This window comes from Monodelphis domestica, chromosome 8, assembly GCF_027887165.1.
Source record: "Monodelphis domestica isolate mMonDom1 chromosome 8, mMonDom1.pri, whole genome shotgun sequence".
NCBI classification, from domain to species: Eukaryota; Metazoa; Chordata; class Mammalia; order Didelphimorphia; family Didelphidae; genus Monodelphis; species Monodelphis domestica.
Genome location: NC_077234.1, coordinates 32,861,208 through 32,889,049, shown reverse-complemented (window position 1 = coordinate 32,889,049; position 27,842 = coordinate 32,861,208). Strand labels below are relative to the sequence as shown.

Sequence of the window (27,842 nt, the reverse complement as noted above, 5' to 3'; positions counted from 1 at the left end):
CATTTTAAGAATGATGCAACTGAGCCTGAAGGAAGCAGAGTCACACAGATAATAATTGGCAACCTCAGAATTTGACTCCAAATCCAATATTTTTCTGATTGTACCACATGTCTGTACTGTACTAGACTCTACCATGCTTCTTTAAATGTTTTGGCTTGTTATTGCTGTGAGAAAAGCCAAGATGGGGCATAAAGACCTGGATTCTAATTCTTTGTCTGACACACACTAAGGTTAAGTAGCTCTGGGCAAGTCACTTAACCTCAGTCCTCCAGCTGCCTCTCTAAGAGTATTAGTTACAGAGTTTGCTTCCTCACTGGAAGTTCTCTACACCATTGAAATCATAACTCCAGCTTATAGCTCTTAGCCCCCCACAAAAAACGTTAAGTCACTCACTGGTGAATGGACAGCCTCAAGATAAGGCTAAGTAGGCTACAGCGTATAACCAATAAATAATGGTAGGAGAGTAGTCACGTAGAGAGAAATGTGTGGCTATCACATAAAGCAGGACAATTGGGTAGATAGACAGAAGGATAATCAATGGACAGCCCAGGAACTCCACTGGTACCCACAGGTATCCAGGCAGTGTCAAGAGATCTTGAGGAAAGGCTCCAGCATGTTGGTTGGACCCCAAGGAAGGATTTGTGAGAGGACATGGAAAAGATTGGCACGAGATAGAAGAAGGCATCAATGGGTCACAATCTGGACCTCCGGAGGTAGTAAGTACCCCATCAACGAGACCACAGAACCATTGGAGTACTGAAGTCAGGGTTTATTTCCAAATCCTGTGAGCATTTTCCTGGAAATTTTGGAGAACAGAAGCTTACTTTTCTCATAAACAGAAGCTTTCTATCTGTCCCTCCAAATTGCCTGTTAATACCACCACCAGGTAATACCACTGGTGGTATTAACAAACGTGTATTGAAATGTTTCCCAATGAGCGCCTTTTTATATCAGAGGCAGCCATTTCTGTTTTCTGGCAAACCCTTAGGGAGATCATTAGCACAAAAAAGTTATAAGCCTCTGTGCTGGGCATTTGTGTAGGTGGTCCAGCGTCAGCCAGAGTCATAAGTGAGGATTGTGAGGGGAAGCTGATCCCATTTTCCGTTCATTTCTGCCAGGGAGCTCTTTTCCTCATTTGGGTCTGCTGATCAAAATATAATTAGGGCCATGAAATCTGAAGTAGAGCATGAAATGCTGCATTCCTTACAGAGCCTCCGTCGTTCATTCTCCAAGACTTTTTAGTACGGTGGTTTCTGGGGGATGGCGAAAGACTTCAGAAATGGTTTTTATGGGCATGACCCTTTGGGGTCATTCCCCCATGTGGTCATTCCCATTCCCATTGGAATTTGTGGCTTGTATAGGCAAGCCATGTAATGTGCCATTCAGAGAAGGAAGAGCTCTTGACCATGGGCCATTCTAGGGTTTTACGTCAATGCAAATCATTTTTACAGGCATACCTTAGAAGTATTGTGGGCTTGCTTGCAGGCCACCACAATAAAGCAAATATCTCAATAAAAGGAGTCGCAAATATTTGGCTTTCCCAGTGCATATAAAAGTGATGTTTACCTTGTAATGTAGTCCATTAAGTATGTAATAGTATTATATCTACAGAATGTACATACCTTAATTTAAAAATACTTTATTGCCAAAAACGCTAACCATCATCTGAGCCTTCAGTGAGTTGTAATCGGTTTGCTGATGGAGTCTTGATTTGGTGTTAATGGCTATGAACTGATCAGGGTGGTGGTGGCTGAAGACTGAGGTGGCTGTAGCAATTATTTAAAATGAGATAAAAAAGAAAAAATGAAGTTTGCCTCTTTGATTGCGTATTTCCTTTCATTTGAACACTTATGAGGGTATTTATTGGTCTAATTTGTGTCTTAGGGAATAGAGAAGAGAGAGAAGAGAGAGAGAGAGAGAAGAAGAAGAAAGATGGAGGAGAGAGAGAGAGAGAGAGAGAGAGAGAGAGAGAGAGAGAGAGAGAGAGAGAGAGAGAGAGAGAGAGAGAGAATTGATTAACAGCAAGTTGGTAGAGCAGTCAGAACACACATAACATTTATCAATTAAGTTTGCCCTTTTAAATGGGCATGATTTATGATGCCTGAAAACAATTACAATAGTAACATCAAAGGTCATTGATCACAGATCACTGTAACAGAGATAATAATAATGAAAACAATTTGAAATCTTGCAAGAATCGCCAAACTGTGACACATGGGTACCTGCTGTTGAAAAAACAGTGCCAATAGATTTGCTTGATTCAGGGTTGCGCAATTTGTAAATCAATTTGTAAAAAACTCAGTATTTGCAAAGCACAATACAATGAGGAATATTAGAACTTCTGTATGCATATTATGTTTCACCTTGTTCAAATTAGATACCTAATATGTTTGTTGAACTGAATGGGAAGAAGCCAAACCCCTTTCCCCAAGGAAATATTCTCAGGGGAAAAGGACATAATTTGTGGATTTCAGACATTTCGATTCACATTTTGGTCCTTACAACTGAAATATGGTTAGAGACCCATATTGTTCAACAGAAAATCATTTGAGTACATTGTTTGTTAGAGCTATTTCTTGAGGTGTATTACACAGACACATTTAAGGGGTTTTTTTTCTACTAATGGGAAAGGAAGGGTATTCAAATGTATTAGTAAAATGACTTCTGGGTGAAATCAATCAATCAGTCAATCAACCAACAAGCTACATCTTGAGAATACAAAAGCAAAAATGAAGGAGCTTATATTCTATTAGGGGAGATAGCAGGTCTACATATAAGTATATAATTTACATAATATATAAAGTATATAATATATAAAGTATATAATTTACATAATATGTCAGAATTTTTTCAAGTGCTGTGACTTCCACCATGAACCTCCTCTGGTCAAATCCAGTTGCTTTCACCATCTTTGTTTTCTTTGATGACATTTCCATTACTCATGTAGAACGTCTGGATTATATTGTTAGAATCTAAATGTAGTAACTCCACTGAAATTAATGACCAAAAGAATTTATTATAAGAATATTTATAGATCTGTTCTTTGTCCATTTGTTGTCTTCTTTTCATTTTTATCTTTAAATGTTTTGGGGATGGTTCTGTTTCCCAAAATTTTTTAAACCCTTACCTTCAGTCTTAGAGTCAATACTGTGTATTGATTGGTTCCAAGGCAGAAGAGTGGTAAGGACTAGGCAAAGGGGGTTAAGTGACTTGCCCAAGGTCACATAGCTAGGAAGTGCCTGACATCAGATTTCAAAGCTTTCTTTAAACTTATTTTTATAGCTATTGTTTCTTATTGTTTTATGAGGTGATATTGCTCTTAATCCTGTACCATTTTCATTGGAAGACTGTGAGTTTATATTCTAGTGTGACACTTATAATAACATGATCTTTTCATTTTTATTAATAAGATAATGTTTTATGGTTTTTCCAATATTAAACCAACCCTGAATGCTGCTAAGAATTCACCCTTTTAAAAAATGTTACTGTAACCTCTTTGCTGATATTTTATTTACCATTTTGCATCACTATTTATTAGGGACATTGGTTTATAGTTTTCTCTCTCTAAATTAGAATCTATTACTTAAATGATGCAAAAAATAGAGTACTAGTCCTAGAGTCAGGAAGGCCTGAATTCAAATCCATCCTCAGATACTTACTAGCTGAATGATTCAGGGTTAGATAGCCTCTGTTTGCCTCAGTTTCTTCATCTGGGAAATGTGGATCATCATAACATTTACCCCACAGGATTTTTGCGAGGATCAAATGAGTTAATATTTGTAAAGTGCTTAAAATAGTGCCTAGAACATAGTAGGTGCTAAATAAATGTTTATCCTCTCTTCTCCTTGATCAGTTTCGGTATTAAAACAATACAATTTGTCATAGAATGAACTTGACAGAATATATTTCCACACTTATTTTTGTAAACAATTTATATAATATTGGAATGTTTTGTTCTTTTACAGAATTAACTTGTAAATCCATCTGGTTCTGGGTTTTTTCCTTTGGCAGTTAACTAATACACGATAAAATTTCTTTTACTGAAATTGAGTTACTTAAATTCTCTATTGCTTATTCAATTAAAATCTAGATATTTTTATAAATACTCAACCATTTTACTAACTTGACATTTTTGTTGGCATATAATTGAGAAAACAATTTCCTTTTTGTTTGTTATGAATTCTTCATTCTACTTTTATAATGAACAATTCAATTTTCACTCTTTAGTTTAATCAGATTAGCCAACAATGTATTTAATAATTTTTAAAAGCCTTTCCATTTTTATTTATTTGTTCTCTTTCTTCTGCATGACAGCATTTGGAAATAAAATGTCCCTTGAAGATGATTTGACTCTATTCCAAAAGTTTTGATATATTATTTCATTGGTGTCATATTTTGGATGAAATGATCTTTTTTTTTCTCTGATTTGTTCTTTGACTCAACAGTTCTTTAGAATTTAATTAGTCTTTCTTTAAATTTGTTTCCTTTCTTCAAAAGTCCTTTATTGATTTATTGCATTGTTCTAGTGTCAGTAAATAATTAATTTACTGATTTTCTGCATTTGTTCCTGAGGGTTTTATGTTCTAGTACCTAGTCAGCTTTTGTAAAGGTGTCCTGAACATTTGAAATATATGTATATTCCTTTCTATTCTCATTCAGTAATCTCCTGAGATCAGTTATATCTAAAATTTCTAAAATGCGATCTATATCCTTAACTTCTTTCTTGTTTATTTTTTCATCAGATTTATCTAGGGTTGCCTTTGTTGTTGTTTAGTCATTTTCAGTCAGGTCTGACCCTTCATGATCTCTTTTTGGGGATTTTCTCGGCAAAGATACTGGAGTGGTTTGCCATGTCCTTCTCTAGTTCATTTTTCAGAAGAGGAAACTGTGGAAAATAGGATTAACTTTAAGCTCCCCAGAGTCCTTCAGCTAGTGAGTGTCTGAAACTGAATTTGAACTCAGGTCTTCCTGAGTCCAGGCCCAGCATTCTATCCATTGTGCCACCTACCTGCATCCTAGGGTCCCCTATTATTAAATTAATTTGATTAGCTTTTAAGTTCTTAGTTGCTATGCCATTTATTACATAATAATAATAGATGACTCATTATTTTATTGTCAGTAGTCCCTTTAACCATAATGTAGTTTCCATGTTTATCTCTTTTAATCAAACATATCTTACGGGCACATTTTTGAGTTTTTTTAAAAAAAGTATTTATTAAGTATTCACTATGTTCCAGGCACTGGACTAAACATTAGAGTTTGCCTGAAGCATAATCAATTCTGCTCTAGCCTCTCATTTTAACCCTTGATGAATCTTTCAAGTGTATTTATTATAAACAATACATTGTAGGACTGTACTTGCTAGTTCTTTCTGTTTTATGGGTTAATTGATCTCCTCATTATTGTTCATTTGTATTTGCCTCCAGCACATCTCCATATTTTTTCTTGTTCTTTGTCTCTTGTCCTCCCTTTACAATGAAAACGGGTAATGAAAGAGAAAGAATTTGATCAATATTTGCAATTTTAAATGGAAACAATCTGCTTCCAATCCACTGTTCCTCTCTCCTACCCCATTTTACCAAACTTGATCCCTAGTTATTTCACATTTTTCCTTTTAATCCCTCACTATGATCTCCCCCTCTGAAGTGAGTTTTGCTTGTTACTCTTCACTCTTAAATTTTTACCTTCCTTACTCCTTTTCCTCTGAGTCTAAAGTATTTCTACACCAGAGTCTGTGTGTGCCTAAGTTTATGCATGTTTATTCTTCCTTTGTCCAGTTCAAATAAGAGTACGGTTCAAATAATAGATGCCCCCGTCATCTCTCCCTCTAAGACTGTACACACCGTACACTCTTCCTCTTGTACATCTCAATTAAAAGAAACTATAAGTTTAATTCACTTCTTCCTCACCTAGTATACTTCATTTTTCTTTTTTTCTTGAGGTAATCAAAATGGAACAAAAACACCCTATCAGGCTCCATGTTTGTCTTCTAAAACTCCCTCTGTGTCCCTTAAACATATCCTGAAAAATCACTTGTCCCTTCTCCTCCTATTAAAAATATAAATACCTCATTGTTGATAAGTCCCTTCTAATTGTTCAAATATATTTACCTTTCTATGTTTCTCTTGACATCTGTAAGTTTGAATTTCAAAGTTTCTACTCATCTCTAGTCTCTTCATCAGGAATATTTAAAAATCATCAATTCAGCATAAGTATTATTTTCTCCTTGAATTATACTCATTCCTTTAGGGCAAGTCATTCTCAGGTATAAGTCTATAATTTTTGCTTTTTGGTACATTGCATTCCAAGATTTTCTCTCCATTTAGGAATAGCTTCTAAGTCTTGTGCATCCATCTCGTGCTTTGGCTTTTAAATTCTTTTATTTTATGATTATTTACATATTTTTCATTTTACTTGAAAGCTTTGAATTTGGCCTTTAATATTCCTGGGAGCTTTCATTTTGAAGTTTCTTTTAGGAACTGATTGGTGGATTCTTCAAATTTTCATATTACCCTCTTGTCCAACTCTTGACCAATAATGTCTTTATCATATTCTATCTTCCTTTATTTAGTCATATCTGCAGCCATGGTTCCTGATTTATGATTTTTTCCCAGTTCTGTCTATATTCTGTCCCCTCTTGCACTCTTAAAAGGGATGGTCAAGCCTTGTTTGGCTCCTAAGCTCAATTTCTTGGGTTCCTTCTACTGGCTTTTATCTCCCTTTCTGTATCTTTGTTCAGACTGCTTATAGATTTCAGCCCTCTTCTTTCCCCCAACTACATATAGTCTTGGTCCAGGGTGCTATAACCTTCAGTACTCTGAATTATCCTAAATCGGAGAGGTATAGACTTCTAACCCCATTGGGGTATCATAATCAGAGTGTGATAGCTCCTGGCCTTATGTCTCTGGTCATAGTGGTTTTGATCCCTCTGGAGCTCTCCCATTTGAATACATTGGGTTTTATGGCTCCCAAGTATAGAGCACTAGAGTATTTAGGTCCCTCCAGAGAGTCTTTGCTCTGAATGCTAGTGAGCTTCTGTCTTATTCCCCCCGTAATCACACAGGTTCTCCTAGCTGGATCCTTTCCCCAGAGGCTTCTTTTTGGAGAACCCTGATCTAGATGAAGGAAGTTACTATTGGTTCTCTTCAGATTTCCATATTATTATTTAACTTTGGGGTCTTATTTAGATCTTTGCTGGAGTACATACCCAGAAGATATCTGGGCTTCTCTTAGAACTTTCAGGCTACCATATTAACTAGAAGTTTGTCTAGCTTCTTTTCTTAAAGAAAGCATTTATGCTATGTGATTCTGAGGTTTCAGTGCAATCTACAAGCCTTAGTCCTCTCATTTCTTACTCCTAAATTTTTTATTATTCCAACATAATCTTTTCCCTCCTACCAGTGCCTGCGTTTGCATGGAAATAACCACAGACAAAGTTTGTGGAGAATTGATTTGGAGAGTCTCATGAAGCTCTTCACAGACTTCCTCTATTTCTTCATTTTCTCCATTTGATCTTGGCACATAATTACTGCAATTACCTGCATGGTTGTCTTTTTGCAAACACTTATCACAAGCACTGAAACATGAGATAACCAAATGTTCCATTAAATATGATTTCTTTTCACCACTAAATGTAGGATCAAACCAATTCTGTCAATTTCCTTATTTTGCCAAGAAGAACCTGTAATCCGTCCTTCCTTCCATTTAGTTGTAGCTTTGGGGGTGGCTTATTTTCTGGTTTAATTTACAGTAAAATGTCAAGATTGACACGATTCCATTTTTTCTAAAAGTCTCTCTATTCATTTGTCACAGAATAAAGAATGCACATGTAGAGAAACCAACCAAGAGCCAATGCTTAAAGACAGTTGAAAACCGAAGTGCTTTCCTGATACCCCTTATTCTCTCTATCACTCTACCTCATTTAACCCAGGTGAAAAAGGGGGATTCATGAGATAGAAGTCCATTTTATGTTTTCCTACATGATTTCCATCCTTCTGACAGCAAGCCTCTTTGTACTTCCCTAAGTTGGTCCTCAGACACACAGTCTGCTATCATGTTGTATGTGAATCTTTTCCAATATGGTAGCCTTTGAGATCTCAGAGTTATCTTCACTCCACCATGATGAATGGGAGTGGGACTTGGTGGAGGAAACAACTATCTATATACATGGGTTGTTATTATTCAAATAATTAGTTTTATGGTCTTGCACATTTCTATTCAATGTCATTTAAGTTCATTCATTAAGCACCAACTATATGTGAAGCATTGTGCTAGGTACAGATTCTAGTCTCATTGAGCTATAATCTAATTTGGGATGAGAGGATCCAGATATACAAATATACAGAGAGAGAGTTGGGTGCCGAGGAGATGTGAGCAAAGTGCTATGAGAAATGTCAGGAGGGAAAGGTCACTTTGTGGTAATGATCTGGGAAGAGAACTAGGGAAGAACTAGGGAAGTGACATGGAAAGAAGTATATTCCTGACACATATGTGATTCTGAATAACTCACTTAACTTTGTTAAGCCTCAATTTCCTCACCTGTGAGATGAGAAGGTTAAGCTAGATCGTTCCTGAGGCCCCAGAGAGTTCCAGTTTCATGATCCTATGACAATCTTATATACACATATAGGAAGCTAGGTTGCACAGTGGCTAGAGCATTGGTATTGGAGTCAGGAAGACCTGAGTTCAAATTCAGCCTCAGATACTTATTAGCTATGTGACCCTGGGCAAATCACTTATCACTTACTTCTGTTTGCCTCGGTTTTCTCATCTGTCAAGTGAGTTGGAGGAGGATATTGCAAACCACTCCAGTATCTTTGCCAAGAAAACCCCAAACGGGGTTGCATAGAGTCAGGTATGACTGAAAAATGACAGTAGAACAAATATAAAATAAATACAAAGTCATCAGGGAAAGAGGAGATAACAACCAGGGTGAGGTAAGATCAGGACAAGCCTCACTAATTCTATCAAGGGAGTTCTGGCACTGAAAAGAGTGGTCAACTGGGAGAAATGGTCAGCTGCTTCAAAACCAAAATGGTGTGTAGAGGTGAAGTGAAAGTAGAATTGGCGAAGAAAACATACAGTTAGGAATGTTGATCCAATAATTACATGGAGGCCATGAAATCCTGTGGCTACAAAAAAGGTTGATCCATAAATTCCACTGGAGATTGTGAACGGCTGTTTCTTCCATGTAGCTTACTTTTATGGTGATGCCATCCATGACAAGTCACTCGTCCTTCCCTCTTGCATCCTGGTCATCAAGCAATTCTATTCTCCCTTTTGGAGAAGGATATGATCATAGGAAGGACGGATCATATGGATATGATCCAGTAAATCAAATTGCCAGGGTGGGGGAAAGTGGAAGAGTGTGAGAACAGAGAGCCTAACTCCTCTCATTAAAGCTGTTTCTCCCAGGACTAAATCCATTCCAATTACATGTCTGTCTGGGCTAGGGAGGGCAAGCACTCCAGCCTTTGAGGCCCAGTGGTGTTTCATCAAGTTTAGACAGATGAAAAACAGGAAGTTTTCTCAGCTTTTCTGCTTGCTATTATCAGCTAGGATTATTTTTCTTTTCAGCCTTGAATCAGATCTAGCAAGGCTGGCATTCTACTGGGAATGGAGGTTAAACCCTACCATCCTTGTTTTTCAGAAGGTTCTTTCATCATTTGCATAATGAGTTCATTGACTTCTTACTTGGGATCTAGCTGATAGATGTTTCTAGTTAAGTGCATGTTTTTGGCTCGGCAAGCCATGGAAGAACTAATTGGTCTTTTAATTTGGAACTGCTAGCTCCTGAACTGTAGAAACAAACTTATAATGAGAGGGTAGGAGAGAGGGAGAGAAATGTGACTCTGACACTGAATCTGTGAACAATCAACAAACAATTACTAATACTAGACACTGTAACAGGTGCTGGATCTGTGATTTTATCGATCTAGAGAACTCCCAGATGAGGAAACTCCTTCCACCAATGCAAATCAAACCCTTCTCTACAAAAAGTTGCACTATCTGAGGTCACACGATATGTATCAGAGGAGGGGACTCGAACCCGTGCTGCCTCTTAGTGCTTAGAATATAAAGATGGAAAAGTCTTCCAGTAACTTACATTCTACACGAAGAGGCAACATTACACACATTTTACTCTATATTGTCACAGGTCTTCTCTATCTATGTTGCAAATGAAATCTCAATGTAATTCAAATGGCGTATCCAAGGGATTTTCCCTTTACTCTTTACTTTTCAACCTCACCAATAAACTGAATAAAGATCAATCAATGAACAATTATTTATTAAGTGCCTATTATGTGTCAGGTACAAAGGTAAAGTCATGGAGCTCAAATTCTAATAGGGAGAAATGCAGATGAATAGGGACTGGAGACAGTGCCTCATAAAAGCACATATAGGAGAAATAAAGAAATTAGAAGATAACCTTCGAAAAGAAGGGACTGGCAGTTTGGGTGGGTAGCTAGAAGACCAGGAAAGGCCTCTAGAAGGAGATGGCACTTGATCTTTGTCTTAAAGGAATTCAGGGATTCTAAAAGTTCATAATTGGAAGGGAGTGCATTTCAGGTACTGGGAGTAGTTACTCAAAGTGAGCCCCAACAGATGTGTAGGTGGGTGAAGCCTCCTATCACTTTATCAACACTCAACATTTAACCTCCTGAAGTGAGCTATTTCCCCCTTCTGGTTATATGTTAGTAGTATCTTACCAAGACAACATGGTTTCTATTTGCATTCCATTGATCCTCAACCAGATGCTGTCCACCATCTTTTTCTCCTCCAGTTCCTGAACTCACATGGCTATCTTTTCTTAATAGGTAATGATACTCCATTTCCCTTTGATCTTTTCCAATGACCCTTAAAAAGGTAAATTAGAATGAGCTAAAGGTAATTACACTGCAGGCAGAGGAGAAAGCTGAGATTTAGTGTCTGCCATTTAAAAGAAAAACACAAAAATGTTCTATTGTCAGTCAATTCCCATAATATATTATTGGTGATACAGACTATTGCTGGGAGTTGTTTTTTCAGTAGCAATGATGCATTTTTGCTGATCCATGCCCAACCCTGTGTGGATGAGAGAAATCACATTCCTCTCAATATGAGTAGATGTAGTATTTGGAGCCCATTTGGGGGAATAGAGCTAAATGAACCACAAAGGGATGAGACACTTCCTTTTTCAATAGACTAGAGAGGAAGTGCCTAACTTCCTTTTTTAGTGAAGGAAACAAGTAAGAGAGACCTGACACTGACTTTGCGCTCCATACTTTATAATATTCTTCCGTTATAACAGTTCTGTGCTTAAAGTGGTGCTATTATTATTCCTCCCATATTAGATAAGTAAGTCTTTCCAGGCATCTCTGTATTCATCATATTCATCAGTTTTTATTGCAGAGTACCACTTCATCACATGCATATACCACAACTTGTTTAGCCATTCCCCAATTGATGGCAGCTGCTTTGTTTTTGATTCTTTGCTACCATAAGGAGGTATCACTGCTAGAATTATTCTAATGTCTATAGGATGTTCCTTTCTTTTTTTAATCAATGATCCTCTAGGGTGTATACCTAGTCTCTGGTCTGAGGATATGAACATTTTAGTAATTTAATTTGCATAATTCCAAATTACTTCCCAAAATTATTATGCTAATTTAGAGCATAATTATGCCCATCTTCTCATAGCCCTTCTAACATTGATCATTCTCATCTTATTTTCATCTTTGCCAGTTTTCAGAATGTGAGATAAAATGGTAGAGTTGTTTTGATTTTTATGATTATGATTTTTCTCTTATGATTAGTAATTTGGGACATTCTTTCAGATGGTGAATAGCTTGTATTTCTTCTTTTGAGAACTGTCTGTACATATCTTTTTAATAATTTATGTATTGGGCAATGACTTTCATTCCTCTATATGCATATGCGTATGTATGCATATATGTGTCTTTTAGTTGACTACAGATACTAAAACCTTATTTGAGAAACTTGATACAAAGATTCCACCCCCCCCCCCAATAGCATATCTTCTTAACATCATTATCTATTTTTTCCCTGTTAAGGTCAGTTCTTGTTACATCTATATATCTTTGATCTTACTCTCTCCTATCTCCTTTAGTATTTTGTTCCAGTTCATTCCTTCTCCATCATATGCTCTCAATCTCTTCTTTGTCCTCTAGCATCTTTCCCTCAGCCTACTAATATCTCCTGGCTTCATCTCGACTTACTCAGTTTTCCATATTTGAAAGCTTTGACTCTTCCTTCATCCCACATTTTTCATATGCAATGAGTTACTACATTACATTGATACTAGTTCAGACTTTCATTGCCCCCAAACTGAACTATTGCAGTAGTTTCCCAGCAGATTGACAGCAAGTTCTCCCCTCTTCCTTTATCATCAATGACTGAAAAGTCAAAGTTTAGAGGCAAGGAATGGAGGGAGGTTACAATGGTTCTAAGCAAAAGATGATCATGGCTTGGATTGGGGACTTTGTCATAGGAGACAAAGATGAAGAAAAGTGCACGTGTAAGGTATTGTGTAGAAAGAAACATCAGAAATACCACCTGAAGTAGCAACAATGACTTCAAAGTTCTGACTTTCCATACTGGAAGGAACAATGATGCTTTGATCATGTAAGTAAGCCATTTATTGCTCATCAAGAGTAGCTACACCAACCTGAGATCTGATTAAAGAATTCTATCTTTCCTGTAGCATACCAGGTATATTAGCATCTTGGAAGCATTATCGATATATTAATATTGTATCTTATGTGTTCATATGCCAGACTCATGGTCATGTTATTTATTGATTATTGCATTTCTAAATCTTCAGTCCAAGGGACAAAAGAATTCCTGAGCGCAACATTATTTGCCACAGGGTCCTAGCTCACACCTTGTTAGACCACATTCCTTTGCAAATCACATGCTTGACTAGCCTCCTCCTCTTTGATTACATGGTTGTCAGTTCAACCAATGTTAAAATCTATGCCATGTCACATATTCATTAGTTACTTCCCACGCCATGTTCCTAAACTCTCCAATAAACGTTCAGGGACACGTGCAAGCTGGTCTCTTTTCTCTTGAGAAGCATCATGGAGCTTGCTACATCCCTTGTGTTTTAACTTTTTGTCTCTGAGTCTTTATTCCTTTGCCTCTCTCTATCTCCATCCATTATCCCTGTCTCCATTCTCCTTCTCAGGTGACCACCCATGAGGAAATTAAATAGGAACTGCAGGCAGTTCCTATATTTCCTGCAATACTTCCATGTTAACTAGCATAACTGTATACCCTGACTGTCCTCATCCTATTTGATACTTCTATTCTTTGATGGATCTGGGACCGCATCCATGCACACCACCCCTTCAACCATGTGGATCACAAATCGCTCACGTCAACCTATCCTGGGTGACTCTTACTGAGTTCCATTCTTTTTTATCTCAAGAGAATTTATAGATGTCGAGAAGGTATAAAACAAGGAATCCTAGTATAGTGGATACATAGCAAGCCTCAAAGCCAGGGTATGAACCCCACCTCTGGTGCATAGTGACTGTGGGACTCTGAGCAAGTTATATGACCTTTCTGTGATGTAGGCAAACTGTCTAACATCTCAACAACTCAGCATTGTTGAGAAGATGCCAACCTGTGTTGGTGGAGAAAGCTTCCTCATTTTCGAGTTCCCCTTTTCAATGAAAACATAGAACTAGTCCACATCCCAATTAAATAATAATGCTTGACATGTTTCCCTGTAAGAAAGATGACCCTTGATGTTCCAGTGGTGGGATTCATGTACGAATGAATGGTAAGTAACCAGTCTGGTCACGTAGCACATTGCCAGTTCACTTAGGACAATAGCTTAGTATTCCAGGCAAGTTTTCTCTCCTCCCCTTCCTCTCTTCTTACCTAGTATTAAATCTAAGTGTTTATGTGGTGTCTGGCTATGGCCAAGATGCTCATGGAATATGCCTTCTGCTTATTTTGTTCAGGATTTATGCATCTCAGAGGTACTCAAAATGCAACCTCAGAGCCAAACTGGCCTCTGGCCATCGATTATCTTGTTCCCAGGGGAGAGAACATAGCCGAACAGCTGAAGAATCTTATTCCTGTTGAATTTAAATAGCAAACAATCCCTATTCATCAGGGAAGAAATAAACAGAGGCTAATCTCATGGATATATTAGTTTATTGCTTATACAATATTGCACACTACCTAGCCAGAACCTCCTCGTGCAGAGTGAAGCTTCGTGGTTCTTAGTGAAGCAGCAAAGCTGCTCTTGGCAGAGTATTTGTTCAGGCTTTAATAGCATTAGGAAACAAAATGAAGACTGGGTACTCCCTGTAGCATGGTCCATAGTTATCCCTCAATGGGTGATGCTAAGCCACATCTGTCCCACTAACAAGGGTAAGGGCACTCTATCCACTGTGTCACCGGAGACTCCAAAGAGACTAGAATTCAATACAATTCAACAAACATTTGCCATTCACTGATGAGAGTATATCATGTTGGTCAAAATGGTGCATCTTGTAGCCATGGCCAGGGTCTGGCCTCTCAACTCCAGACTCTTGCCATACTTTCCTACTTACCACGTACTGCTTTCAGCAAAGCTTCATACCAGTGTACCCTGAATACCAATATTAGGTTGGAATTCTCCATGAAAATAAGTTTACTCACTTATTTTCAAACTATGGCATAATGAATGAAGAATTGTCCTGGAAGCTAGGAAGATCTGTGTTCGAAATCTGATACAACTGCTGGGGAAATTGGAAAACAGTATGGCAAAAATTAGGTTTAGATCAATAACTCACATCCTATATATCAAAGTACAGTCAAAATGATTTAAACATACAAAGAGATCTCATAAGTACATTAGGGGAACATAGAATAGTTTACTTGTCAGATCTTTGAAGAAGGGAAACATTTATGACCATACAAGAGATAGAAAACATTGCAAGATGTAAAATGAATAATTTTGATTATATTAAATTAAAAAGGTTTTGTACTAACAAAACCAATGCAACAAAGATTAGAAGGGAAACAACAAACTGGGGGGGGGATGTATAACAAATGTTTTTCTGATAAAGATCTCATTTCTTTAATATATAAAGAACTAAGTCAAATGTATAAGAATCCAAGCCATTCCCCAACTGATACATGGTCAAAGGATAGAAATAGGAAGTTTTCAGATGAAGAAATCAAAGCTATCAATAATCATAGAAAAATGTTCTAAATCCTTCTTGATTAGAGAGATACAAATTAAAACAACTCTGAGGTATCACCTCACACATCAGATTGGTCAATATGACAGTAAAAGAAAGTGATAAATGTTGGAGGGGATGTAGCAAAATTGGGACCCTAATGCTCTGATGGTGGAGTTGTGAATTGTTCCAACCATTCTGGAAGGCAATTTGGAATTATGCCCAAAGGGCTTTAAAAGAATGCCTACCTTTTGAACCAGTAATACCACTACTGGGTCTATATCCCAAAGAGATTTTAAAAAATGGGAAAGGATCTGTTTGTACAAAAATATTTATAACTGCTCTCTTTGTGGTGGCAAAGAATTTGAAACTAAAGGGATGTCTCTCAGTTGGAGAATAAGTTGTGGTACATGTTGGGGATGGAATACTATTGTGCTATTAGGAATGATGAATAGGTGATTTCAGAAAGAGCTGGAGAGACCTACATGAACTGATGTAGAGTGAAATAAGCAGAACCAGGAGAACATGATACACAGTAACTGCAATATTGTGGAACAATCAAATGTGATTATACTGCTACTAACAGCAATGAAATGATCCAGGACAATTCTGAGGGACTTATGAAAAAAAGAATGCTATCCACCTCCAGAGAAAGAATTATTGGAGTAGAAATGCAGATGATAACATATGACTTATCACTTGTTTATTTGGGTATATATTTGGGGGGTTTAATTTTATAAGATTATTTGTTTACAAAAATAAATAATATGGAAATGCGTTTTACATGATAACACATGTATAACCCAAATTGAATTGCTTGTTAGCTCTCGAAGGAGGTAGGGAAGGAGGGAGGAAGACAATATGGATCATATAACTTTGGAAAACTTACGTAGAAATTTGTTATTAAAATAAAAAATTTTAATTAAAAAAACTGACATACACTTGACAGTGTGACCAAAGCAAGTCACTTAACTCTGAGTTAAGTCTAAACTTCCGAGAAGGTGCCAACTTACATTGGTCATGAGAGTTCTCCCATATGGGAATTCTCTATACTAAAGGGATCCCAGTGGCTACCCCCATTCCTCTCCCACCCATGTTCTCTGAATTCCTCCCCTTTGCCTCCCCTACCTATTGTCCATTAATCCCTACATCTAATCACCCTATCCCCATCTGAAGCTAGTTTTGAAGAAGAGCCTGATCCTCTCTTCTCCCCTAAACCAATCAGACCATCCGGACCATCCCTGTGTTTCATTATTCAGCCAGGTCCTGGATTATTTCTATGACACTCTTTTAGACTAACTAGAATGAAGGGAGTGATATCTCTAAAACCATGCTTTCTAAACTACAAAGCCCTTCTCTTCTCACTGCTCATAAATGCATTCATCTTTGGCTTCTATACAGTAGAAATATTTATCCTGATCTCATTATGTTTTTGTTCAATATTTGGGTCTCAACTATCTGGTATTTTTCTTTGTGAGTCTTGTCTGTTCTAACTTGTGAACCCCAAAGGGCCGGGACAATAGCTGTGTTATTTGTTCTATACACTACTTAACATGGTGCCCTAAGCAAATAGAGGTCAACGTCTTCTTCTTCCCAAGGATCTTGGGAAGGAATTGATGATATTCATCCAAGAATTAGATTTTGAAGTAGAGTATAGGAGAGAAACCAGAGAATAAGCCCATACCTTTAGTTACAAGTGAAGACTGAAACCAAGGTAAAAAGCTTCACTTGGCTTCCTTTCTTCTTTCAATGAACATATTCGTGATTTCTACTTTTTTTTTAATGTGGCATGTTATTGTTCATTTGTTTCAGTTGTATCTGATTCTTTGTGGCCCTATTTGGAATCTTCTTGGCAAAGATACTGGAATGGTTTGCTATTTCCTTCTTCAGCACATTTTGCAGATAAGGAAATTAAGGCAAACAGGGTTAAGTGAGTATGTAGATGCATTTATGAATGGACTTTGTAGAGGCCATAGGAATGCTGGCTGAACAAAGGCTGCTGACCCTATTCTCTCTCTTCAGTGTTCCCAGGTCTAGACCTAGAATGAACAGGTAGGAAGAGTTCAGGTTGGACTATGGGTTAGGAAACTCATTTTGACTTTCAATGGCTCTGAGCTTCCTCCTTGAAAACAAAATTTCCAATTTTAAACTCCAGTATTCTTCTGGTGAGAGGAAGAAGGCAGGGATAGTGGTTAGGTCACTGAATTTAAAGTCAGGAAATGGTTTCAGATCTTAGCTCAGATACCTTCTAGCTCTGAGATCTTGGGCAAGCCCCTTTGCTTCTCTGTGCCTCAGTTTTCTCATTTGCAAAATGAGAGGCTCAATGGCTTTTAAGGTCCCTTCTAGGTCCAAATTCAAATTCCCGTGATCCTGAAATAAGATTGTATGTCTATAAATCACGCAATACCACAATCTCCAAAGAGTCACCTTTGTGGGTCACGTCAAGGAGAGGCATAGGGTAAGAACAAATAAGCTGCAGAATATTACCAAGGAAGCATTATATGACAAAGGGTAGAAAGCAAAGCTAAGTCTTCTTGGCTCCAAGTCCAGCATTCTATTCATCACCTTAGTCCTAATATTGATGATGACAGTGATGATGATGATAAAAATAAACAGTTGATACATATGTAACTACTTACACATTTATAAACAACATTGCAATAGTAGCTGAATAATCAATGTTTGCTGATTTTTGTTGACTCATTCTCAAGGACCCTTGATGGACTGAAGTATTAATGCATGATGATAGGTTCGGGAGCTAAGAGGAATCAAGGCAGCTCCAATAATGTCCAGGAAATGGGTCTAAAAGAAATTCAGGGGGCAGCTGGGTAGCTCAATGTATTGAGAGCCAGGGCTAGAGACGGGAGGTCCTAGGTTCAAATCTGGCCTCCAACACTTCCCAGCTGTGTGACCCTGGGCAAGTCACTTGACCCCCATTGCCTAGCCCTTACCATTCTTCTGCCTTGGAGCCAATACATAGTATTGACTCCAAGATGGAAGGTTAGGGTTTAAAAAAATAAAAGAAATGCAGTCTAGTCAGTGCTTCTGGTTGGGGTTCAGTTTCCATAAAAATAAGAGGCAATTTGGTATAATGTATGGACTACTGTCTTAGGAGTCAAGAAGACCTGAGTTCAAATCAGGGATGTGGTAAGGCCAGATTAACTAGCTCAAGGGCAATGGATTGCTAGATTTTCACTACAAGCATTTATACCTCAGGCATTGGCAAACCCTTTGAATCATACCTTGATTTATCATTCTGTTTATTGTCTGAACTTAAGAAATTGATGGAGAAAATATTAATAATGTAGATTAAATTCAAAAGTGTATAATATCTTTTTTTAACGGAGAGTCTGTTAAAGCTTCACCAGCACATCACTGATTCAGGTCCCTCTTGTAACATATACTAACTGTATGATGGGCATATCACTTAATCTTTCAATACTCTAGGCAACTCTAAGAAGTTGCAGAGAGAATTTTCTCATTCGGGTGTTCTCCAAATCAATGAATTTGTAGCTCCGGTCTCTATCCTCTATCCCCATCTTTCCGTAAAAAAAAAAGCATCTATAGAGAACTCCTGAACATGGGGAGATTAAGCTCTGAGAATGTCATGTTTCTGGTGCTCTCCTAACTTGGAGAACATGAAGATGTGGAGAGGGGTTTGGAGAGCAGTAAATGAGAATAAGAGGCAAAGGAGATGATTTGAGAGGATGACAGTAATAAAGGCACTTGAGGGAGAAGAAGGAATGTCAGTCTTACAGACTGAATAGAATTGTGGACCAGTAACACTCAGAAATGATGTATAATTATTTCCTCTCTCTCTCTCTCTCTCTCTCTCTATCCCTCTCTCTCTCTCTCTCTCTCTCTCACTCTCTCTCTCTCTCTTTTTCTCTGTCTCTCTCTCCTCTCTCTCCTCTCTCTCTCTGTCTCTCTTCTCTCTCTCTTTCTCTGTCTCTCTCTGTCTCTGTCTCTGTCTCTCTTCTTTCTCTCTCTTTCTCTGTCTCTCTCTGTCTCTCTCTCCTCTCTGTCTCTATCTCTGTCTCTGTCTCTGTCTCTGTCTCTCTTTGTCTCTCTCAGTCTCTGTCTGTCTTTCTGTCTCTGTCTCTGTCTCTCTCTCTGTCTCTGTCTCTCTCTCTCTTTCTGTCTTGGAACCAATACTGTGTATTGGAACTGTGGTTCCAAGGCAGAAGTAGGACAAGGGCTGGGTAATGGGGGTTAAGTGTCTGAGGCCATATTTGAACCCAGGACTTTACATCTCTGGGCCTGACTCTGAATCCACTGAGTTACCTGGATGCCCCTAGCTGTGAGCTGATCCTTTCCCAGAGGAAGAAATGTAGCCCCAGAACACTGAGGCAGTTCAAGGTACTCTAGGCAGAATCAGGACCTGATCAGTGGGACATCTCCAGGCCCAGGTTATGCCTTTCTTTCAAAGGGTTGAGTTGGTCAGATACCATTATGGCAGACTCCGAAGGCACTGAGAATCCAGGCAAACAGAGGGTAAGTGATTTGCTGGAGTCACGAGGAAGTATCTGATTTAGGATTTGATCTAGAGCTTCCAGACTTCAAATCTAATGCCCTAAGCACTACACCACACTGCCTCTTCATGTTACTGTTTCCTCTTGAGGGTGACTGTGGTTCAGATCTTTCTATATATTTTTAAATTCATAGCATTTATTTTATGAGGAGAGAATAGAAAGAGTAACAGTTTGTTCTATTCCTCCCACGCTTCAAATGGGAAAAAACGGATTGTGTTAATTGTCCCTTGACTTCCTCTTGCCATACTCCTCCAACTCCAATTACTTTAACTTTCTTTAGAAAAACAAATAATTTTTTAAAGGAAAAACATTGTTTTTTACATTGCCTATATTTTAAAATGTAACCCTTCCCTCTATGTATCCCCAGAGATCCATCCCTTGTAACAAATCATAAAAAGGAGAAAAAAGTTTGGTAAAACTAAAAAATATATTTTCAAAGTCTGATATTACATGCAGTGCTTCACATCCCTAGACCCCCACCTCTCCAATGAATCAGAGGTGATACCTTCTACATTATTCTTTTTGGGAGTCAAATCTTAACTGACATTTATGTAGGGCTTTAACATATGCACACTGCTTACAAATATGGTCTCCTTTGAGCCTCACATCAAGCCCACTAAGTATGATTATAATTAGAAGAATGGAGTCTCAGAAAGGTTAAATGAAGGGAAAGAAAGAAACATCTGCTTTAAAATGCCCAATTTGTGCCAGATACTTTTATAATTATTATCCCACTTGATCCTCACAACAATCATCAGAGATAGGTGTCATTATTATCCCATTTTAGAACTGGAGAAACTAAGGCAAATAGTAATTTTCCTATAGTTATGCGACTAGTAAATGTCTGGGGCTGGATTTGAACCTGGGACTTCCTAACTCCAGTCTCAATGCTCTATCCACTATGCCAGCAACATCTGAAAAGAGCTATAAAAAGGAGACATACTTTCTGAACCTTCTTCCCCAAAGTCTCTGTGCAGAATGAATAGAGTTCACAGGACCATGACACTGGGACTGAAAACTGAGTCCCATGGAGATAGATGACTTATCCAAGGTCACACAGCTAATTTGTGTCAGAATCAAACCTAGCACCTAGGTATCCTGACTCCTACTCACATGGTCTGGCTTCAAGGCAGGGACTGTAAGCATCAGGATCATCTGATCCTACAAATGAAGAGCCTTCTCTTTCCTCAGGAATGAGTCCTGCTTGCTCTGTAGAGTCTGTTTGGAATCAAGTGGGCGGACATCCTAACCACATGTAGGAAAGAACATAATAGGAGTCTAGCTGAATCATTCTCTAACAAAGAACCCTTTCAGCAGCTTTTAAAAGTGGCAACAATCATCTTCTGGGCATTAAAGATTCAAGGCTGAAAAAGAAAAATCAATTCAGATCTACTTGGATTTTTAATGAAATTTAATTTCTAAGCTATTGATAAAAAAAAAAATTTAAAGTAGTTCCATAACTCACAAACCCCTGTAGGACCCATCTTGGAAGATAGTGTTATTTCTAGTCCTGAGGGAATCTCCTGAATAGAAGCAAGAAGAGATTTTTTTTTTTTTAGTGGCCAGCCTACCACTGTCAGCAGTGTGGCATGGGAATCAGAAAAACTGAATTCAAATCTTGACTCTGCTATGACTACCTCTGGAACCTTGAGCAATCCCTGTCCCTGCTCTGACTCTGAGGTTCCTAAACTTTGTTGTGATGGCAGAAATGGAGAGTAAAGTTCACTGGTTCTATCCCATCCCTTCCAGTGTTATTAAGTGTTTTCTGCAGAATTATGGGGACTTCAAGGCACATACAGTGTCCTGACACTAGTTACCAGAGTCTTTGGCAAGAGTTGAAAGGAAAGAAGTTCCTTCTAATCCATCAGCATTTGGATGGAAGGTCTGGGTCTAAGGGAACTTGAAAAACTGAAGTTCTTTACGGGGATCTGAGGGGGGTCTTTTGTGTTCCAGTTGGGCACCACCATAGTCTTCAGGAACAAAAGAGAATGTGTTGATTAGTCCCTAGTATGTTGACCTGTGAAATTCCCCCAAAGGCAGTAGCATTCTCTTTTAAAAAGATGATGTCATAAAAACCAGATAGTTGCTCTAAAAGGTAGCATCTGGAGCTTGCTGGGGATGCCTCAAAGTACATGGCAGCTTCAGAAGCAAGTCAGTCACAAGGGAAGCAGAATGGGACATCCTTGAGTCATAGTCGATTTCTGGGAGATAGAATTGTTAGATGGGCACTACCCTAGGAGTGTAGGCTGTCTAAGGAGTATTCCTTCTCCCACCAGCATAGGAATCAGTTGGAGAATGTGCCATTTTGTGTATGGAGACTAGGTAGTGGGTTATTAATTTGCTACTTGATTTTTCCTACTCTTTACCAGTATGTTCTAAATAAATGCACTGCCATTTGATTTGTACTAGATGTACTAGACAGGGGCTCAAGCCATATGGGTAGGGGCTGACCCCAGGCTCATTGTGGGTAATTTTGGTAACCATCCTCATGCAAATATGATTCAAGTCTTTCTTCTTTTATATGAAATGAGGTATTTAGACTAAAGAATCTTTTTTTTTTTAATAACCCTCCCCTTCCATCTTAGAATCAATGCTACGTATTGGTTTTAAAGCAGAGGAACAGCAAGGGCTAGGCAATGGGGATTAAGTGGTCACACAGGGTCCCACAGCTGGGAAGTGTCCAAGGTCAGATTTGAACCCAGGACCTCCCGTTCTCAATCCACAGAACCACCCAGCTGCCCTAGAATCCTAAGGGTCCTTTTCCTTTTAAATCTATGATTGTATGTTTTAGTTTCTAGGTTCAGGACAAATTTCCTTAATGCTATTAGAATGTAAGTCAATAATTGCACTTCTAAATCATATCACACAATGAAAATGAATGTGTTAAAATAGAAAAGATTTTGTATGAATGTGGGAAGAGGTAACTTATTTTGGAAATTATATCAACAGAAAGAATGACTATCATTGTGCAGGGCCTTAAAACCATGCCATAAGATTGGTGTATCTTGAAGATGAGAGGACTTAGGATGGAGTCAAGAAAACAAGTATTTTATTAAGTATTTACTAATTACTAGGCATTCTCCCCACCTAAGTGCTAGGGATACGAATACAGGCAAAAAGAAATCTAAGCTCTGCCTTCAAGAAGTATACATTCTAATGGAGATAGAGAAGACATAAAAGGGAGCTCATGGGAGAAGGCGATATTGGTCTTCAAGTGTTGGAGGATCATCCAATATGAGAAAATCTCTCTAATTGTTTTGTTGTTTCCTAATGGCAGAACTAATAGTATTGGGTAGAAGTTGCAGAGGGACCGATTTAGGATTGATGCCAAGGAAAACAAATAGCTTTTCACTAATTTAGAGCAATCCAAAATAGAACAGACTGTCTTGAGAGAGAAAATTCCCTTTTCTAGAAGTCTTCAATTAGATGAGCTTTGAGGTCTCTTCTAACTTGGAACTTCTGTGAACAATCTTTTTTTTTTGACAAAAGAACTTCCATTCTTTAATTCTGCTTTCCTATGGTTTAACTGGGCTGGATGGATAAAGGTATATTGACTTTCCTGGCAGTGCTTGAGGGGTTGGAAAAAGGAAGGCCCTTCAGGGTCCATGGAGAGGCAATATCTCAGGAGATTAAAAGTGGTCGTCTACATTTTTTACCTTAATGGCCTGCTTTTCAAACTCTTAATAAATCACAAAATAATTAGCTCCTGAACATTTTATCAATATCCCATAATAACTTTTCCTCCTTTAAATTGGATGCAGCCTTATTTACAAGGATTTATGGATTTATGCATGTTGTTCTTCATTATAGAAACTCATCTCATAAATATATTCATGGAAGTGTCATGTAGAAATGGCAAAAATGTTTGCCTCCAAAGGTGTAGTTTCATATCAACTCTCTTTGTACAAAAAACAGGGCTGAATGTCTGAACTCTTCACTGTCATTTAGGAATCAGAATGGCACCTTCTTTGGGGTCTTATTGTGATCATCATGGTCGTCAATAGCAAATGCTCCTTCTTTCCTTCCTTCCTTCCTGCCTTCCTTTCCTCCTTCCTTCCTTCTTTCCTTTCTTCCTTCCTTTACTTCTTTCTTTCCCCCCTTTCTTATTCTTTTCTTTTGTTCTTCCTTCCTCCTTACCTCTTTCCCTTTCTCTTTCTTTCTTCCTTCCTTCCTTCCTTCCTTCCTTCCTTCCTTCCTTCCTTCCTTCCTTCCTTCCTTCCTTCCTTCCTTCCTTTCTTCCTTCCTTCCTTCCTTCCTTCCTTCCTTCCTTCCTTCCTTCCTTCCTTCCTTCCTTCCTTCCTTCCTTCCTTTCTTTCTTTCTTTCTTTCTTTCTTTCTTTCTTTCTTTCTTTCTTTCTTTCTTTCTTTCTTTCTTTCTTTCTTTCTTTCTTTCTTTCTTTCTTTCTTTCTGTATTTTTTTGCTTTTTTTAACTATAAAGATATTGTATTTTACCAATTACATGTAATAACAAATTTCCACATAAGTTTTCTGAAGTCATATCATCCAAATTGTCTCTCTCTCTTTCCTTCTGCTCTCAGAGTGGCAAGCAATTCGGTGTGAGTATATAGATGTGTGTGTGTGTAATGCAAAATTTATATTATATATATATATACTTAGATATAATTTACATTATATATTTATATAATTTAGACATTTATATGTAATATATATTTGATTATATAATATACATTTAATTTTAATAATTTTAATATTTAATAATAAATTTAATAACATAATCTATCATTTATATATTTATATGTAATCATGCAAAATATGTCTCTCTATTGCTCATTTTTGTAAAAAAAAGTTATATAAAATCAAAACCCTCAAATAAACTCTTAGGATCAATATTGAGAATTGGTTCCAAAGCAGAAGGGCCAGGCAGTTGGGGTTAAGTGGCTTGCCTATGGTCACACAGGTAGGAAGTGACTATGGTCTAGTTTGAACCCAGATCACCCAGCTCCAGACCTGGTTCTCTATCCACAGAGCCACCTAGCTTCCCCTTCCATTTTTTGCAAATATTTATTAAAGAATCACAGTATCCAAGATTTGGAAGTTAACATTAGGGCAGCGGTTCTCAACCTGTGGGTTGCGACCACAGTGGGGGTCAAACGACCAAAACACAGGGGTCACCTAAAGCCATCGGAAAATACACATTTCCAATGGTTTTAGCAGCTGAGAAATCGCCCTACTTTACAGCAAGATCTGGGAAAGAACGGAGACCCTGCTGCCCGCACATTGTACTAATATTAGTTACCTATCAGCAGCCCTCCCCCTATGAGAGGCGATGGATTTACCCTGTTGCCTGGAGACTGGACTCAAACAGAGACCCAGAGAGAGAACCCTGGTGCTGGCTCTGGAGGGGTTAAGAACGAGTCCTGAAATGGATAAAAGAGCCCAGTAACCCCAGCAAAGTGAAGCCTCAGCTCGAGCTGGAGGGAGACAACAGGAAGAAGGCAGTGTCTGAGGACCCCCTCCCCAGGCAGGACTTATCTCCCGCCCCAGCGCTCAGGCTGCCTCCTGCTGGATTAATATTTCTCAACATATAATTAAATATTTTTTTTGTGATTAATCACTATGTTTAAATTATGTTTGATTTGTAGGAATGAGAATACATAATGCATATCAGGTATTTACATTCCAAATCATAACTGTAGCAAAATTACAGTTTTGAAGTAGCCACCAAAATAATTTTTTGGTTTGGGGTCACCACAACATGAGGAACTATATTGTGGGGACATAGCATTAGAAAGGTTGAGAACCACTGCATTAGGGGCACTTAGTCCAACCTTTACCTGAACAAAAATTTCCTCTAAAATCCTCCTAACAGCTTTCTCTAGAAGACAAACTTCTTACCTCCCAAGGCAGCCTATTCTATTTGTGGGTGGTGACAATTGTTACAGAAGTGTTTTCATCTTTAGAGACAAAATCTGCCTTTTTGCTACCTTTTGATTTGCCCTCTGAAACTACACACTCTCCAAGAGAGCCGCCTTCAACTTGGCATTATCCCTTTAATCACTACCTTTGAGGTCAAGTTATTCAAGCCACTCCAGATCCATCTAACTATAATCTCATTTAGCTGTCACCTCATCAACAAGGATACATGAGATTTTGTCAAATGTTTGCCTAAAATCTAAAAAAATTTTTTGGCATTCCCCTATCTATCGGCACCAAAAAGAAAATGTGGTCTCTCTGATACAAACTTTCTTGATAAAGCCATTTTACATTTTTGTGATCGTTGTTTCCTTTTCTAACATTTACTAACCACCCCTTTAAAAGAAATGTAGCCATTTGTAGCTGGCTCAGGGTTCAGAGGTACATGGAACACGTTTGGAATACACTGTTAGTTTTTGACTCAGAATTGCTATTGTGCTCAACAACATGGAAATAGGTTTTGATCAAGGACACATGTAAAACCCAATAGAATTGAGCTTCGACTATCGGAAGGGTGGGTGGAGGGGAGGGAGGGAAAGAATATGATTCTTGTAACCACGGAAAAATGTTCTAAATTGATTAATTAAATAAAATTTTAAAAAAAGAATTACTATTGTGCTCCTTTCATCATCCCCAAACATAATCCCATCATTTATATCTTTGGAATTGTTCATTTATTTCTTTGTACAACTCTAAATTTTGGCAGCCTGAGACAAAACCTCTGACTTAATATGGGCTCTGATAAAAAGTTTTGAAACCTAGACCCAATTGTGTAAACTAAGGAAAAACCACACTTTTTTCTGTGCCTCATTTTCCAGTTCTAAAATTGTCATAGAAATAATACATATGACTCTGTGTTATCTGAAATATCAGGAATTAGAGATGGAAAGGATCTTAAAAGATAGCTAGTCCAACACCATTAGTTTTATAGATGAAGAATCCAAATCTTATACAGTTGATTAGCTTGTCCAGTGTTGTATATCCAAGAAGATATTAGCCAAGTCCAGATTCAAAAGCAGGCCCGCTGACTCTAAAAACCATTGTTCCTGCCCAGTGTGTTGGGAATATTTTCCAATACCTTGGCAAAGAAAATAATACAGTCCCCTCAGGTTACTCTTACCAGCATCTCCAAGAGGACTTAATTTATGCCCCAATTTGACTCTTCTGCATAGTCAAGGAGGCTTTACTTCTGCCAAAAATATGTCAGCTGAAAGTTCAGTAACATCTTCTTCTCTACAGATGAGAATTAGGCTGGCCTGGGAGGGTGTGTACCATCTTGCACTGAATCCAGGAGGATTTAGTTATTGTGCCAGATGCTAGCACTCTCATAGTGACCCTGAGACTCCAGTGACATCATAAAAACCATCAATCACATCCCAGGATTCACAGCATAGCCTAGAGCTGTAAGGAAACCAGAAGCCCACCAGGGCTTCCTTTTGATTTTCTAGGTGTCCTTTAGGGGGAAAGAAAAACAGAGCAAATGAGAGGGACTCAATGTCAGAGAAATAAGTAAGATAACAAATGTAAAGCATTATGAAAATCTTAAAAGACTTTATAAATACTGGCTAATGTTACTAATATTACTCAGGAATGGCTGAATTGCGAAATTGGGTCCTTGGAGTCATGTCTGTTTCATGGCCACAAACCTTCTTATTGGTCCCATGCCATGGTAGATGGGGCCCTAACTGTGCCAGTGCTTCAAGACTGGTTAACTTGGAGTCATAGAACCTAAATTAAAATTCTGATTATTTACTCTGTGGATGACCTTAGGCAAGTCATGTAACTTCCTTGGGCTCCTGTTTTCTCATATATAAAATGAGAACACTAGGCAAGATGACCAACAAGGTCTCTTCTGACTTGAAATCTAGGATGCTGTGATATTAAGATGATGCTAGTTTATCACTGAAGAGTGATACTCACTGCTTCCCATGCTCTTTTTTGCCCCTTCTCTTCAAGAACAGGAACTGGAAGCAATGAGGAGAGGGGAAAAATAGAGCCTCCCCAGTTCAGGGTTTGGGGTCCCTTTCACAAACTGGCGGAATCCTCTGGCTTGTTTTGGAGGAGGGTTGGGGCCATCATGTACCTACATGGGGTTCAGGCTGTCTAAGCCATTTGTGAAGAGAAAGAAAGATCTTAATGGGATCATGAAGAATGTTTCCATCTGCTTGTATTTCTTTCCTGGGTTTGCCAGTCC

At 38.1% G+C, this 27,842-nt stretch overlaps 1 long non-coding RNA gene across 1 annotated transcript; it reads right to left on the bottom strand.

Annotated features, from left to right (window-relative positions):
• Nucleotides 1-1,623: 1,623 nt before the first annotated feature.
• On the bottom strand, nucleotides 1,624-26,945 carry LOC130455811 (uncharacterized). The gene is made up of 2 exons (XR_008913962.1): nucleotides 26,769-26,945; nucleotides 1,624-1,766 (listed from the first exon to the last, which is right to left on the bottom strand). It is a non-coding gene; the product is annotated as an uncharacterized LOC130455811 (long non-coding RNA).
• Nucleotides 26,946-27,842: the final 897 nt, after the last annotated feature.